Source organism: Astatotilapia calliptera, chromosome 11 (assembly GCF_964374335.1).
Source record: "Astatotilapia calliptera chromosome 11, fAstCal68.1, whole genome shotgun sequence".
Taxonomy (NCBI): Eukaryota; Metazoa; Chordata; class Actinopteri; order Cichliformes; family Cichlidae; genus Astatotilapia; species Astatotilapia calliptera.
Genome location: NC_137432.1, coordinates 3,625,001 through 3,643,194, shown reverse-complemented (window position 1 = coordinate 3,643,194; position 18,194 = coordinate 3,625,001).

The following is an 18,194-nucleotide window of genomic DNA, read 5'->3' as shown; positions in this document are numbered from 1 at the left end:
ATTTTCCTTAAAAGGAGAAAACCTTTCGCTTATCTGCAGAAAAAGGAGGTAACTTTGTATGTATAGAAATTCAGACATTCCCATAAAAGGAGAGAAAGAGGGGGAGAGCGCCAGCTTGTCTGTTAAAACAGGAGGTAGTATCGTATGTCACCGCATTCCTCTACACATATGGCTTCAATCTCTCTTCCTGTGTTGGTTCCAATTCACAAACTCTTCTTCCTTTAAATGAAGCTACAACTAAGCATAATCACAAAATTAAAAATCTTTCATTCCCTCCTGTTTGTAGCTGAAATCGTCATAAAATGTGTATCATTCAAACATAATCATTCATCACATTAGTTTCATACTCATCGTCTTCTCCTTCTTCCTCATCTGGCACAGTGACATATGCAACAAGAGATTGAGATATCATTCTTGATACCATTCCTCTTACACAGGGGATAATGCATGTAGTAAAGATACAAAACATGATAAGTATTAGGCCAAAAAACATCAAAACCTTAAACATCAATGTTCTCCATGAGCCGCTCATAAACCAATCCCACCAATTACTTTGTGAATTTGCCCAATCGGTTACCTGTGCCTGTTGAACATTTCTAAGTAATTGTAGAGCATTTGTCATATTATCAGAATGCACATTGTCTGGAATATATGTGCAACAAGTTGTATTGAACAAAACACACAGTCCACCCTTTTCTGCCAAGATCATGTCCAGGGCAACTCGGTGTTGCATAACAGTTATTCTTATGGCATTAATTTCCTGATTTTGCTCGTTGTTGATGGTGGTCGATGCATTTAAAAACAGCCCAAAACGATAATCTAGAGTTTCAATACGCAGGGCATGTTTTCCAACTCCAATCCATGGAAATATTGCATGGACAATCTTTTGTCCAGTAGTCCATGTTTTAAATTCTTTCGGTACGTCAGTGCCCCACACGGAATCATGTGGCTCCACTTGCTGGGCTTCTCGTTTCCTTCTCGTAGATTGGAAGCTCTTGATTGCCGTTATCTTGAATGTGTGGTCAGAGATGAATATAGGGGCACATGTGCCTGTCCACTGCTCTGGGAGTACGAAATAGGCACGCTGTCCACATAACCATGCCATTCCCTGTACCCAATAGGTACCGTTAGATGGACCGTTGTTCTTCACTGGGCCACCAAGTGCATGTGTATACGTTCCTACACAGTTCCTGGTGGTCCCTAAATCGATGGTTCCTATCGTCTGGCGATAACATCTCATATGCTCCCATTTTATTGGATTGTCTAGGAATACCGGGAAATGCAGTGCTTCATGTCTTTGTTTAACCTTCAAGTTAACCCAAAACAATTGGTCACAGTTGCCATCTCGAAGTCCAATAGTCAGGGGGTCACTGTGGTTTAAGACAATTCCTGAATATTGATAACCTAAACTGGCAAAGCTTGCTGCGCATGTCACTTGAGTCATGTTCATAGGTCTGCCATATAATGTAGCATGCTGTGTTGTAGCAGGCATGTGTGAGCATATATAACAATCTTTGCCTTCTGTGCGATTATATATGTATCTATACCAGGCGTTGTTCATCCAGGGATGGATGTGGTCCTGTGTCACTTCAGCCAGGTGTGAGTTGTCATATGTCCATGCCCTTCTATGCAGGTTGGCTTCTTGATCCTTTAAGTGCATCAGAGTCCATGCTGTAAGCAGCAGGGCCAAGGTGGTAAACAGAATAATCTTCATGATGACCAGACACACCGATTTACTCTGGTGAGTAGACTACAGGCGAGAAGTAGAAGGCGGGATATACCCGATCAGCCCTCCCTTCACCTGTAGATCACCAAAGAATCGGGGTGGTGGTGTCTTTAGGTTGTGCTGTCACTCACTTCCACTTTTTTGCAATGGCTCTGGTGGATCCAAGAGGGCCTCTCAGCGATTTTGCAAGCTGTTGGCGTCGTTAGGAGTACTTGGTATGGACCTTCCCACCGGGGTGAGTTCCAATTCTTTCTCTGGAGTACTCGTATAAGGACCCAATCGCCTGGCTTTAATCTACAAGAGATTGGAGAGGAATCACACGGCAGTTTATTGTTCAACACAATGTCCTTGTTTTTTAGTAGCTTTACCATCCATTCTGCTAAAGTTATCTCTCTAACAGATTTATCTATTGGTTCACTTGTTATTGGTAGTGGAAAAGGTCTCCCATGAATTATTTCAAATGGTGTCAATTTTTGGGAGCCCTGAGTTAGTCTCATCCACATTTTTACTAGACCTATGCACTCTGGCCATGGTCTTTTTGTTTCTTCCATGCATTTCCTCAGTCTTTGTTTTATAGTGCCGTTAGTTCTTTCTACTAATCCTGCACTCTGAGGATGGTATGTGAAGGAAATTGCCTTCCCGGGTTTCCTCCGTGGCGTGAGCGATAAGCAGAGTTCTGTCCTTTCCTTCTAAGATTCCTAATTATTTAAAGTAACACTCAGGTATGCCATTCAGCGTGTTAGTACGAGCTCGGGAGCAGCTTGGGAGAACAAGGAAACACAGACTGCTTCAGGTTGTCTTCCCAAATCGACTCAAAGGTTTATTTGATACACAGCAGTTTATATAGATGAAAAAAAGGTTCGTGTGTCAGCTTTCCCAGTTCAAACCGGTACAGACCAAATAAGGAAACGTCTTCCTGCCTTGTGAGCCAAGAAGTATCCTGTGTGTAGTTTATCAGTTCAGCTATAATTTATGATCATCCCAGCAAAATACACTCCTAGACATAAAATACAGAGTTCTTTCATTAGTGAATTCTGAAACAAACCACCTAGCCTTTAACGAGCCTTTTCCAGGAGATAAGGAAAAAGGGAGGATGGGAGTAAGGAAGTGGTCTCATCTCTGTGGTGTTTTCGACCTTGAGGTACCAGCCTGTAAGTCTTACACATTAATTCTTGGGTCACAGAGAAAGAGAAAAACAACTAGTAGATCGGCCTTATTGAGTAACAGTTTTCCTGTATAAAACAATATCCTGTAAATGCTTACCGTGGTATCAAAATATCATAACAGTATGCACAATGATTTTTAATGTTAAAATCTAATACTTCTGAAACTCTTCTGATAACTTTGTTGACAAAATGTGTGCCATTGTCAGATCTAATCAATGAAGGAATGCCATAAGTGGGAATGAAATGATTACATAAACATTTTGCAACGGAGATTGCATCATTCCTTTTTACTGGGAATATCTCTGGCCAGTTTGAAAGCACATCTATAATCACTAAAGCATATTTTGATCCTTGACATTCATTCAGTTCAATAAAATCCATGTGGATGGTGTGAAATGGATGAGGTGGTGTGGGGAACTGGCCTCTCTTAGGTCTTAAATTTCCTTGTGAATTGCGTTTTTGACAGATTAGACATGTTCTTACAAATTCTTTTGCTGAAGTTTCAAAATTTATAGTGTAGAAATGTGTATTAATTATCTTTAACATCCCTCCTGTTGACACATGCGTTATACCATGGGTCACTAAGGCTGCTGTTTTGTGTAGAGACTTTGGTAATATTGGTTTTCCATCACATACCATTAAATCATCTTTTAGTTGTGCTCCACATTTCAGCCATTTGTTCTGTTCAGTGGTTGTTGCAGCTTTTTGTTCGTCTCTTAGTACGTCAAGTGGTATTTGTGTACAACGTTCAGATGTTAGAAGCATTATCGTTTGTTGTGCAGCCTGCTTTGCTGTTTGGTCTGCAAAGTTATTTCCTTTTGTCTTTTTGATGTGCCGCACATTTACAAAGTGCCAATTGTTTTGGCAAGGTGATCACTTCCAGTAGAGTCTTCAGTAGGTCCCCATGTTGTACTGGGTTACCTGTGGATGTGACCATACCTCTATTTTGCCAAATTCTCGCAAAACTGTGTACTGCTGAGAAAACATACGGGCTATCAGTGTGAATATTTATAGATTGGCCTTTGTGTAGTTCACATGCTCTTATAACTGCTTTCAGTTCTGCACTCTGTGCTGAGTGTGAGGGTGTAAGAGGTTTTGCTTCAATCACACTGTCTTCTGTAGTTACTGCATAACCTACGCAGTTTTGGCCAGTGCTACTTTTAGATGCTGAACCATCTACAAAAATATCGCTGAAACCAGGGCCCTATTTCAGGAAGCCGGTTTAGAAAACTCAGAGTGAAAAACGATACTCAGGGTTGAGTAACCCCGAACTGTCCAACTTGGAATATTCGGTTTCAGAAAGGCTGATAACAATTAGTTCAGTCAACGCGGAGTTGCTTTAACCCCAAATTAAGCGCGCGCACGAGGATACATAAAGCCCTGATTAGTGGAGCACAGATTAAGCGAGTCACCATGGAGACGGAGGGAAAGAAGGCGCGGTCAATGTATTTTATAGCGCTTGAGGCCGAAATTCTGATGGCAGCATATGCCGATAACATGCAAATTGCGCGGGAAAAAAAGTAACACAGCCTCAGCTGCAAAAGAAAGGGAGCATGCATGGCAAAACATAGCCGACAGAGTCAATGCGTGAGTGTTAATTTAAACATTGATCTAGGGATTTCCACCCATTTAACACGTTATTTTATTATATTTTATTTTATTTTTTATTTCATACATTTTATTTTGTGATGTGATTTGAGCGCAGGTGCAACCCAACAGGCCCCAAACGTTCCTGGCAGCAAGTAAAAATGAAATATAAAAATATAGTCCAAACAGGTAAGGTGTAATTGTATTATGAGCCATAGTGCTTGGTCTGTTTGTCCGATGTCAATCAATTGCAGTTAGAGGCTACATTAATTTCCCCTCTGTAAGCACTTATTGAAATTATCTGAGCATTACAAGTACATAGTTGCTTACTCTGTATGCTCAAATGTGACCCGTTATAGCCAACAGAAAAAAAGCGGAGGCCCGAAAAACAGGTGGGGGTCCTCCACCACCACCACTCACAGAGGCTGAGCAGTTGGCTTCCACATTTGTGATAATGTTGGCAGCATCACATATGATCTTCACAGTGCAGAGAACACAAATTAGCATCCATTACTATAATGAAATAATTTGTTAATTTGAAATGCTACAGGGAACTATGTACCTGTACATTAATGCTGTGGAAAGACTTCCTGTTCACATAGTCTCCTTCATTTACTGAAGGAGCAATGATTGGAATGTGAGTGCCATCTGTACAGCCAATCACGCCTGGGAACCGTGAGAATAAATGTAAAATTTAAGTAGTAGTTCAAGTATCACCACATCATGAATTAAGTTTCGTTCATCCTGATACCTGCAATTTTGTGGCATCCCTTTTTGATAAATCTTGTGGGTCTATGACCGGGGAACACCACAGACGAGTACAGGAGACGTTTCAGTGCAACTGTAACATTCCTGACTGCCCGACAGACGGTAGCCTTGGAAACGTGCTCAGCGTCACCAATATTATACAGAAAGCTCCCGTTTGCAAAAAACCGAAGTGCAATACAAATAATATGTACAGAACTGAGAGAATGTCCGCGATGTGTCACATGAGCAATATTAGGCCTGAGGATGTTATTCAAATAAATTATAGATTGTGCTGAAAAACGGTAACGTTCACACAGAAAATCATCAGGAAATGATCAAATGTCCAAACTCGCTCTGATCACTCTCTCCCGGCGGAGAGCTCTGCGGAGAATTTGGGCTTCAACATCTACTGGCTCTTCAAGGAAGGAGCACGCCATGTCTGACACTTCCTACAGTCAGGTTTCCGACAAAGAGGCGGAGAAAGTCAGGGTTAGTTGAAGTAAACCTGCTAGGGGGCAGGTTAGCTTCACGGAGTGTGTCGTCATAGTAACTCACTCAGAATTAATCTAAACTCGCTTTGTGAAACCGAAAACCCAGAGTTTTCGTTAACTCAGGGTGTACTTACTCAGAGTTTGCACTAAACCGGCTTCCTGAAATAGGGCCCAGGGCTTAATTTATATTGCAGTGTGTTGTGATACTCTGTATAAGGAAGTACAACAGATGTAGGTGGTAAATACATTTTGGCTTTTTGTTGTAATGGCTCTAATGAGGGAAGATCTAGGGTCCAGTAGTAATGGGGCTCTGGTCCCGCTTTACAACCATTTGGGCATGGTTCGATGCTTTCTATTTCTTCATCATTTAGCATTAGTTCTGCATGCATGCCTTGTTCTCCTGGCACTACTCCTATTTTTAGTTTTTTTTTAGTGCGTCTCTTCCTAACAGATTCACGGGGCATGACGGGTCATAGATGCACTGATTTTTGCATGATCTGCCGCTGTCTCTTAATACTAAAAATAAAGGTTTTGTCAGTCGTTGCACTGTAGTGTGACCTGATGCTGATTTTACTATTAAAGTATCTTCTGCGAATTGTACTTCCTGTGGTTTTTTGTTCAAAACGGTTTTACAAGCTCCTGTATCACATAACATCTGCACTGGCTTACCATTCACATAGACTGTCAGCGTAGGTTTGCCTTCTACTTCAGAAACTAATTGATGGACATTAAATACTTCTGCATCACTTTTGTCATTTTCATTTGGCTTTTTCACATTTAGTCATTCATTTGAATATTGCCGTTTGTCTGTTTTATGTCTGCAATCTCTGGCGAAATGCCCTTCCTTGCCACAATTCCAGCACGTATTATCTCTTTCTTCACTTCTTTCGCGTAAGTCTGTCTGTCCTACGTATCTCTGGCCCTTTCCTCTAAATCCTCCTCTTCCTCTGCCTCTATTTCCTCTCCTCTGTCCCTGTCTGTTACCTCTAAATCCTCCTGAGAATGCGATAAACCCTGTTTCTGGATCTAATGTGAAAGTACCTGTGCTTGCAGTTTTTTTTCTTTATTACACGGAGCGCGTGCTCGGCATGTTGCAATGCGTCAGCTAGTGGTCCCGTATTCATTGTGACCCAGTGTTTTTCAACGTGGGATTTCACTGAGGGTAGCAGACCATTCAGGAATGCATTTTTTAGCTGCTGTTGGTAAGGACCGTCGGGACCTTCATTATAATCCATTCCTGAATGTTGCCTAAAAACCGGATGCAGGCGATCTAAAAAATCGGACGCTGTTTCATTTTCTTTTTGTTTCACTTCGCCAATTTTGCCATAGTCAGCCCTTGGAGCTAATCGTACTCTGATGCGATCATATAAATTTGCGACGGCAGTTGACTTACAGGTGTTAAGGGCGTTCCATCAGCGGCGCTACCTGTGAAATCTCCCCTAACCGTTCCCATTTTTAAACCTAGTATATCTTGTAATACTTGAAGCATTTCATGACCATTTAAATACCACTGTCTTCTGATCATTTCTACCGCATCTCTCCAGGGTATGAAACCTTCATTAAGAGGGGGAACGTCTTTTAACACATTTTGCCTATCTTTTTGTGACCACGGCCGAAACACAAATGTAGTTGGGTTATTATCACGTTGTGCCTCTCCATCTGCTTCACCTTCCCCTGTGAGTTGGCCGTATCTGGGGTTTGGTACTGCTATCATGGGAAAAATGCCGGGAGGACCAGGTGGATTGACATCACCTCCCATATCTTGTCCGTAACAATCTTTTCCTATTTTTTCCTGTGGATTTTCACCTAGTGCCATTTTATCTAACATGTTTTGTTCCTCTGCATAAGGACCAGCTTGAGGTCTAAACGGATCACATGATAGTTTAAGGGGGGTCGCAGCAGCGGGAGTGGGGGTTGGCCGTGCAGCAGCGGAAGTGGGGGTTGGCTTCACAGCAGCAGGAGTGGGGGTTGGCTTCAGTATTGATGCTGCTCCAGGGAGGGGCGCATATGGTGGGGGGTATGATACTTCTGCTTTTTCTTTTTTCTTTTCTTGTTTCTTTTGTTTGTTCTCACATCGTCTATCTGCCTCTCGCTTCCATACTTGGAAATATTCTAATTCTTGCGTGCGTTTTTCTTTAAACCTTTTGTCTCTCCTAGTTCTTTCAGTAATGCTCCTTTAAGTTGTAATAATGCAGATGGGCTACATTTTCCTTCCCAGGTGGAACATTTGGTCTTTTTAGGATTTCTCCATCTTTGCACACTAATTTGTCCGGCGCCTGGACATTTTTTTTTTCTAACCACTGTTCGTCAACAGTAAACTTAGTGGGCTGATTACCCATTAAAACAGAACTGCAGAGCTTTCTCTGGTATTAGACTTAAAGAGTGGTTACTGACTACACCCTTCTACTCCACTCTATTTAGTGGAGCGGTGTCAGTTTTATGAGGCGGAACTCAACCGTTCTCTTTTGTCACCAGTACTTCAGCTACTTACAGGAAATAAAATGACAATAACCAGTGTTGGGGAGTAACGGAATACATGTACCGCCCTTACGTATTTAAAATACAAAATACGAGTAACTGTATTCCGTTACAGTTACCGTTTAAAAAGGTGGTATTTAGAATACAGTTACTTTGTTGAAATAAATGGATTACACTGCGGTACTTTCCTGTTTCATTTTGTCGCGGGTCAGGACTGTTTGGGTTTGTTTGACAGCTACGTTCTGTTGTTCCAGGCGGCAGCATTATGGTTGCGATGGTTACAGTGCGACGCTCTCTCTCTCTCTCTCTGCGACTGTGTGTTTCCTGGGTGAGAGAGCGCCTTTTCGTTGTTGTTGTTGTTGTTGTGCTAAGCTAACAGGCAGAATGCTACAGGCATAGCTCTAAAGAATGTAGCATCATGGGCAGTGTAGTCCGTGTTGCAGAGAGAATGGACTGCCATACACGTTATGGGTCTGTGAGCGCGAGGAGGGAGAAAAGGGGGAGTGGAAAGGTACGAGTTGTCATCGAGGAAAAACGGGAGCTGGAAGCATGTAAATATAATAATAACCACTGCAGCCAAGAAGAGTGCCTGACGAGCCCAGCTGTAAGTAAGGTATTAAGACTCGACTGTACACCGTGTTCGTGTTTTCCTCCGAAAACAATAAGTTCCGTTGGAGCAGCCTTTCTACGCCTCTCTCTGTCTCTGCTAGCAAAGTTGACCCACACAACAAAGTAAAGCTATTTTTCGGCTACGAGCCGACAGGGACCCCGCCGTATTAGTCAGAGGTCCCTTTACTACAGTTCGGAGTCACGGACCTTCAGTAATAGTAACAAATCACACAGCAATAGTACATTCACGTTGTTGTAAAAAGCATGATAATATATTAAGTAATCCAAAGTATTCAGAATACGTTACTGTCATTGAGTAACGTAACGGAATACGTTACAGAATACATTTTGGGGCATGTATTCTGTATTCTGTAATGAAATACATTTTAAAAGTAACTTTCCCAACACTGACAATAACAATGAGAGTGATTCAGCAGCGTATTGTGCTGTTCAAATCAATTCACTCTCAACACACAGAAAACACAAACATTTACACAGTCGCGCAGACCCTTTCGGCAGGTCGGTCCTAAAAGTTCCCAATTTAAAATCCTTTCGGCGGATTAGTACTCTTTTTACAGATCCGTGCAGTGGATCAGACTTATTAGATCCTTTCGGTGGATTACTCCTAAATTCGCTTTACGCGAGTGTAAGTGAGTGGTTTCTTTACCTTCCCAAGATTCTCTGGCTATGTCCTTTTTTTTTTTTTTTTTCTTTTTTTTTGGCCTGTCCCGTTTGGCTCTTTTGCCATCAGAATTATTGTCTAAAGGCAAAGAAAGATGCCCAACGGATTTACTTTACCAAACTGACCATCCCAGCCTTGCCGTAATGGTCCATTTGATTCACCTTTTATTGTTTATTTTATTTTCACTTACTGAATACGGGACAGACTTGACTGGGGGAAAGAAGGGGAGAAAGAAAGAGGGAAAGAGAAACAGCTGAGAAGAGGGACGGGGGAGAAGGGCAAAAGACAAAAACCAACAGAACGGGCAGAAAAAAAAAAAAAGAAAAAAAAAAGAAAAAATGCATATATCAATCACCTGGGTCACCTGCTGAGAAAGAAAAAAGAAAACAAGAAGAAGAGAACAAGAGTAATAGAATAAACAACATCACAATGATATATGGGAATATGACAGTAAATACTAAATATTAAACATTATTGTGCAGCACATAAGATCAACAGAACACAGTGTGCTTTGAGGTAGGAGCCAAAAAGGGTGTAGTTTGTGGGTGTGATCACCCGTGTGTACACCTGTGAGCATGGACACGCTTGTTTTTAAAAGGTTCCTTCATGTAATGATCTGCTAGAGGGTGTGGGGGGGCCATGAAGCAGGTATGGAGGAGATCAAAACTCCAGACATCCAGAGGCCCCCAGAACACAAGAGACCAAGGAAGACCAACAGAGGGGCAGCCGCGCCACTGTCCCAGAAAGAGCTGAGGAGAGCCCCAGATGAGGGCTCACTCAGCAGCCGCGGAGCAGAAGCCAGGGGGAGTTGCAGTGACGCGCCCGTGAGCTCCGCCGGCAGCCAGCCGTGCCTGAGTGACCGAGCCCCAGGCCGAGAGGCCGGGGGCACCCCACCTCCGAAGTGGCCCGAGCGAGCCCCAGGCTCCAGGCCCCGATAAGCGGCCGCCAAGGAGTGAGCCGGTGTGTACCTGGACGCCCACCCCCGGACACAAAGAACCACCAACGCACCGATGTCTGAGGGGGTCCGCCACTGGCAGGGGAAGTGGTGGTAGGGGGAGATAGGCCTCCATACCTTGGAGGGCCTAAGATGTCCCCAGAGAGGTGGCGCCTGACACCCAACCTGACATATAGACACAGAAATACAGGCACACACATATACAAACATCCATTCCCACCCTCATGCTCTCATATACACTTACTCCACACTCAACCAACGTGGAGACAGACATAAAGAGACGCTGTACACACGATCACACTCCCCAAGCGTACTCTAAGCCCCGGGTCTAGGTACCCTTTCTCTGGCTATGTTGAAAGTCAGCCACTGGATCCCAGCGCCGTGGACCACTTAATAACACTGGCCAGAACCCGAATTTCACGTCTCTGGACTTTCACTCCGAAAAGGCTGTCGACAGACTTTCAGTGCAGTTTCCACGACGCCAGGACACAGCGACCGATGCTTCCTCCTCCGGCTCGGAGGACCAAGAAAATGTGAGGAGAAATTGTTAGAAGATAAAGAAACTCACAACTCGGATATCTATTTTTTTACATGCGCATGTGACACAGAGAAACCGCCCAGGGCATTCAGAACATCCTTTATTTATACTTCAAGCAAGTTTCCACAGCAGTAGGAGTGGCATGTATGGAACTGATAATATTTTCCTTAAAAGGAGAAAACCTTTTTCTTATCTGCAGAAAAAGGAGGTAACTTTGTATGTATAGCAATTCAGACATTCCCATAAAAGGAGAGAAAGAGGGGGAGAGCGCCAGCTTGTCTGTTAAAACAGGAGGTAGTATCATATGTCACCGCATTCCTCTACACATATGGCTTCAATCTCTCTTCCTGTGTTGGTTCCAATTCACAAGCTCTTCTTCCTTTAAATGAAGCTACAACTAAGCATAATCACAAAATTAAAAATCTTTCATCAAATACCCTAGCAGCTACCAAATTGTACAAACAAAATACCCTCTCTTTAGAAAACCCTCACACACAAATGCACACAGGTCAGGAGCAGGGCACAGGCGTATCACAGCACTATGGCTATGCTGCAGGTGGCCCAAAAACCAGGCTGAAGTCAAGATTTAGTTTCTTTTTGAGATAAAGTCATGAAATAAAAAAATTTTTTTTAGAAAAATAACAAAAATACAAATTATGTAATGCAAGAAGCTAACACGTTAATGTACATTTTTCAAAAAAAGTAGAGTACCCTAACTCGTTACAAAGTAACTGGGCGACCGTGGCTCAGGGGGGTTGGGAAGCGTATCTGTAACCGGAAGGTCGCCGGTTCGATCCCTGGGCTCTCTGTCCTGGTCGTTGTGTCCTTGGGCAAGACACTTTACCCTACTGGTGTTGGCCAGAGGAGCCGATGGTGCGAAATGGCAGCCTTGCTTCTGTCAGTCTGCCCCAGGGCAGCTGTGGCTACAACTGTAGCTGCCTCCACCAGTGTGTGAATGCGAGAGTGAATGAATAGTGGCATTGTAAAGCGCTTTGGGTGCCTTGAAAAGCGCTATATAAATCCAATCCATTATTATTAACCCACTACACTGCTGAATGTTTTGCTAGATTACAGGTCATGCTTGTCACATTCTCTCAAACCAACCTTACTTATTTAATTGGGGCAATCGTGGCTCAAGAGCTGGCAGTTTGTCTTGTAATCAGAAGGTTGCCGGTTCGAGCCCTGGCTCCGACACTCTCGGTCGTTGTGTCCTTGGGCAAGACACTTCACCCGTTGCCTACTGGTGGTGGTCAGAGGGCCCGCTGGTGCCAGTGTCCGGCAGCCTCGCCTCTGTCAGTGCGCCCCAGGGTGGCTGTGGCTACACTGCAGCTGCCATCACCAGTGTGTGAATGGGTGTGAATGTCTGGATGACTGAATGTGTAAAGCGCTATACAAATACAGGCCATTTACCATTGATACTGTGTCTATTCCAGGCGGACGCATTGGATGAGTCGACCCTCATTGACACTTCAGTTGCCCTTCTCACTGTGGTTACCGACAGCGCTTCCCAGTCTAGTCCATTTTACTTCCTCAAGCATGGCTGTTGTGGTGAAAGGCGACTAGGTGATGCATGATATTCCCAGATTTGCAGATGCATTTTCTTTATTGTTTGGCTTGATCTATGCTCTGCATTTAGACTACCCCAGGAAGCTGGTTCACACATTTGCCTTTGTCCAAAATATCTTCATGGGGCTTGATGACGGCAAACCCCTGAAACCCCTGTCTACATGCTCTTAAGGAATATAAGGCAATGTTTGTTAGGACACGCACTCTGTTACTGAGCACTTTGTTTGAAGCACTTTAAGCACTTTAAGTTTACTACAGGCTTTGGGTGGATTTAACTCCATCAGTTTACCTAATTTTCCTATACTTGACTGCCTTATCTGGTTATTTGGAAGCTGATCGTCTTTGTACCCATTTTAAAAAATTGTTTTTCATTTCTATTTGAAAAAAAAAAGTGATTAATATTTGACTTTTTGTTTTGCATTTTTGTGTATTTTGAGAAAGATGCAATTAAGACTGATGTCGTCGTCCTTTGTGATTTTATAAAAAGATAAATGTTCTACACAGAATTTATAATGCTCACTTTATGGTGCCGATGTCCATGTTAGTTGTTTTATAAAAACATTTGTGATGTTTTTAAATTTTCATGAAAAAATGTTAAATAAACAAAATGTAAAGTAACTGAATTTCCGTACCTTTTTTTTTTTTTTTTTTTTTTTTTTAGTAGTCTACACTCAAACATTGAAACATAAATATCTTTTAATTAATCATCAGATAATTTGAGTTTAGGTTGTAATATAATTGCATTGTGTTGCATCAAAATAATAAACTACAAGAAAGACAAAAATATTGAAATTAAAGTATACAGTCTTTGAGTAAAGCTCAATTAATAAAATATAAAATATAATTTTAAATTTTTAGGTTAACAATAAATACAAATTTTGAGTACCCCCATACTTAGAAGATATGAGTTTGTGTACTTAAATCTTTTGAGGTAATCAGTTTCCACAAAAGTTTTAAGTTCAGTCAACTTGTTCGGGTTTACAGTGTACAGCACCAGAACATGCTACAGCTCTACAAACCGAATCCCAAACAGCAGCAGACCCAGCCTCACAGACCACAACAGCAGACCCAGCCTCACAGACCACAACGGCAATTATAGAATAGGATAATATATAAAAATAGAATAAAGATAATAAAACTAGTTTTAGTGGGGAAAAATAACATTTTTCCAGAAACGGTTATGTAATAGTAAAGGCCACAGGTGCGAGCCTTGAGCCTGAGTATTTTGAAATATATTCATGTAGCTTCAACTAAACATAATTAAAAAATTTGTTGTAATAGGTGTTCCTTTTCTTTTATTAATATGAATTTAAATTTGTTTATAGAACATTGTAAGTATAACTTTACCCCCAAATAAAAGCAAATTTAAGTGCTCTTTTTTTTTTCTACAAAATACAATGTTAAACCATGTGCCCATTTTATCAGAGTCTTAAAAGTATTTACCCTGAAACACGTCTTTTGTCAGACAACTACATAAGAAATTATGCATTTTAAATTTTGATTTACATTTAGTCCTGCTGACTTATCTCTTTTTCTCATTACTTTTTGAAGATATAATGGATGCCTGGGCTGGAAAGAGTCCTCACATTCTACTCTCCAAAATTGGTGCTTACAAATTATTCTACTGGGATATCCAACAAATTGGTCCGGACATGGAGTTTGAAAGTGAGGTACAGTGATCTTTACTGACAACAATGCAACTATCAGTGTTTTATTCCTTGACAACAGTTAAAAAATGTTTACATTTTGTATTCGCAGTCTATTAATGCATATCTTGCGATCATGGAGAGACAACGCAATCATCATAATTCAGCAAAAGCAGCATTCATTGATTCATTTTCAATGACTGCCATTTGGAAGAGAAAAGCTCCAAGACTCAAGGTAGGTATCTCTAGAAAGAATCTTGTGTGTATTGTTTAAGTATCTCAGATCATATACACATCCAGATTTAGATTGGATAACAGCTCATGCAGAAAGAATGAATTGAGACTGGGGTTTGTAGATGTGGATAGTTTATTAGACTTGCCAGTTCTTTTGTTCTCTGCTTGTCTGGTTTCCTCCCCCTTTTTTTTTTTTTTTTTTTTTTTTTTTTAGTACACACTCCAATCAATGCTTGATTTGAGATTTGCAAACATTTGGGCTAATATCTCTTTTGAAATCATCAACACTGCTTCATCTCTTTAATAGGTACCTTTTTATTCTGAAGTGATTCATACGTCACTGTTAAAGAGGCTTAAGAAAGCATTAAACATTATTCTGCAGATGGTACAAGGATCGCATTGAAAATGAACTCCATGTCCAAAAACAATCCTTAGAAAGACCTTTATTAGTCTTGGAGGAAGTAATGTGCAAAACCACTTGTAAAAAATATAAGATAGTGCAGCTTCTTGCACAGGTTAAAGAAATGAGGGGTGAATCATGGCTGTCGCAGAGTACTATATAAGTGGATGATACATAATATATCATAAATTGCTTTAATAAAAAAGGACTCTAAACAACATGTTTTTTAATGTCTGAAGTTAATATTTTTATTCTTTTGTTTCAATTTAAGATCAAACCCATGGAGCATGAAGTCATTCTGGGAACTGTAAATGAACATCATCACTGGACATTAGTGGTAAAAAATAATAATAATTGCATTTACAATATTCATCAAATCAGTTTTATAAGACAAATGCATGGCATGCAGATAATCTTAAGTCATGAATTATTACATGTAATTCTCCACATAATTTTACTGTAGGTCATTTACCCACAAGAAAAGAAGTCGCTGTATCTTGATCCACTCGGAGAAACTAAACAAGGTATCCAAAATTGTTTGGAATCAACAAGGTAAGGATAAATGTTTAAATTTATTTTGACCCTTTTTTAAACTCTGTGTTGCTGTTGTTATTTTTGTGTTTATTATGACAATTATAATTATGATGTCAATCAAAAAAAAAAAATTACAGGTAGTACTCACAATTAAAAAACTAGCAGCAACAGGTTTAAATTTTTGTGTTGGCCTTCTGATATTGTGGTGTTATGGGTTAATTTTGCCTTGAAAGAGAAGTCTCCCCATGTTTCAATGTTTATTTGAGGACCTGATGTCTGTATGAGATGATGTTTTTACATTAGAAAATATAGCACGGGGAGAATAATGTTTAGTAGTTGCATAAAGTGTTGCAGAGGTTTAGCACTAAAACATAAGACAAATGTCTAAAATAATTTCACATAGGTTATACATGTGTGAATTTCATCTTTGCTCCTCCTCCACATCTCTTCAAAGTGTACTGTGTAAGTGATTGATTTCTATATCATGGGCCAAAACGGGGGGGGGGAAAGCACAAGTAATTGTTCACAGAAATGCGTTGTAGACTTTTAAAAAGTAATGATTTTAACAAAACAGTGTGGTCAGTGTTCCTAACTTGATGTTCAACAGACACTTAAGCTCTCCATACTGTTCACCTTGTGTCACCAAAATTTTAAAACATGTTATTTGTTTTTATTGTACTTGTCTTTCAGGGCATTCATGCGAAAAAAAAAAAATGATGCAACGTCTCAAGATGGACTTGTGACACAGTCAAACACCCAAAACAAGTGGACGCTACCTCATGTTGAGTCTTTGCATTGAAAGTACGAGTCTTAACAGTAATACATACATATATATGAGAATATTGGAAATGTTGTGTTGTAATAAATGTTAATGACAGGAAAAGGAATATAAGATAATTACACAATAAAAGAATGAAATTGATTCGCAGAAAACAAATTACTATAAAATAACATTTACGATATTAGCCTATTTAGTCATCTTAGAATCTCTTTTTCAGTTTGCTGAAAAGATCTTGCGAAAAGAGTCAATAGACTTTCCGTCTACAAAAAAGCCCATAAACACACACAGGCTGCAAATTGCCACCACTCCTCTCCTAGAGACAGGTAACTCATTTTCCACCATTCAGTGTTCTCACATCATGAATATTTTCATCATGATGGCTGTAGAAACAAACCATATAGTTGTTTGAATGAAGTAATAAGTGCAGTAGGTAGCATACTCTGTGCTATTTTTTTTTTCACTTTTTCAAACAGATGACTTGACAAACCCATGCAACTGACAACAAATGGGTAATGACATCAAGAAAGACTGCTAAATGTTATGATCAATTCCAATAAATGAAATTTTAACATTGGGATTTGTAATTATTTATTTTTTTACAGATTCAGTGTGAGATGTGTTTGCGGTGGTTCCACCAGCTCTGCGTGAAAAGCCCACCACCAGAAGATGTGTTTATTTGTTTCGCTTGTACATAGTTGACACTAAAGGTCCACAGCTAGTGTTCTTATGGCACACATTGTTGAGAACACACATCTACGTATATAGATGTAGATGTTAAATTAAGAAATCTAAAAAAAGCAAATGGTCTCCAAAGTTACTGTAGTTATTAGTTATACTGTGATTTATTTTGCAAATAAACTCTTTCGTGATAGCAACGCCAAGGTGCATTATTGATGGGGGGGGGGCACACATTTTGGCAGCCGATGCCACACAGCCTGATAAATTTTGTATCCCTCCATAACTTTTGCTGTGAAGAAGAAATCGTCTCCAAAGTTACTGTACTTATTGGTTATACTGTGACTTATTTTGCAAATAAACTCCTTCGTGATAGCTTCGCTACAAAGTGTAAACCGAGTGTAAATTCACTGGAGAGCGACGTGTTTCCATGATCGCGTCTGGTTTTACAGTATTATAGTATCAAAGTCTTTTTCTAGACAAAGTATTCCCAGCAGGTTATTTCAGTGTACAGTTTAAGGTAAATTGTCTTCCACACGGCACATTACAATGTCACGAAACTAATATTAAATTCATCGAGTCTGCTGTTTTCCAGCTTTTACTCTTTATTGCGTCGACTGCAGATCAGTGACAAGTAGCGTACAGAACGGAGCTGGGCAAGTGGCTCCTCCTACTTTGCGCGCTCCTGTGAATGGGGAAACAATTTTTGACGGGGGTAACTACTTTGGCACAACACCGGATTGTAAGATGAAAGTAGACACAATTTCGGGCTCCCACATTTTGTCCGAAACTTTACAGTAACAAGTTTTTTGGGTTTTTCTTTTCTTTTCTTTTTTTACTGTTATTCAAATGCAACCGTGGAAATAACGAATAGAACAAAAGTCATTCATTCTTACCTTATACTAACCGTGGTGCAGGCCAGTGCAGTGCATGAACTGATACCTTCTCCGGTCAATTCCGATGAGAGTACATCTAATGTCCCGCTCTACTGTACAAGACAATGGTTACCTGGAGGGATGTACCAATGTGAGAGGCGGTGCTGCGGAATAGTCCAAGTGGTAGCAGCTTTAATTTCCCGCTCAACCATAAATCGATGGTTTTTCAACGTGATTGTTGTCACCTTGTCAACTATAAATAGATCAACAATCAACGATGACAGAACAACAGTGAATCAATGTTATTTCAATGTCAGTGTCAGGTTTCATCAGTATTTCAATGTTGTTTCAACATTGGTTTTGTGTTGACATTTCAATCCTGATGGTTCAGATGGAAAATCAACATCTGTTCAATGTCTCCTTGCTATCTGGGTATACTCGGCACAGATGTTTCTGTACACTACGCCGGCCACTTGGTTATGGCGTTCCATGTATGCCTTGCCT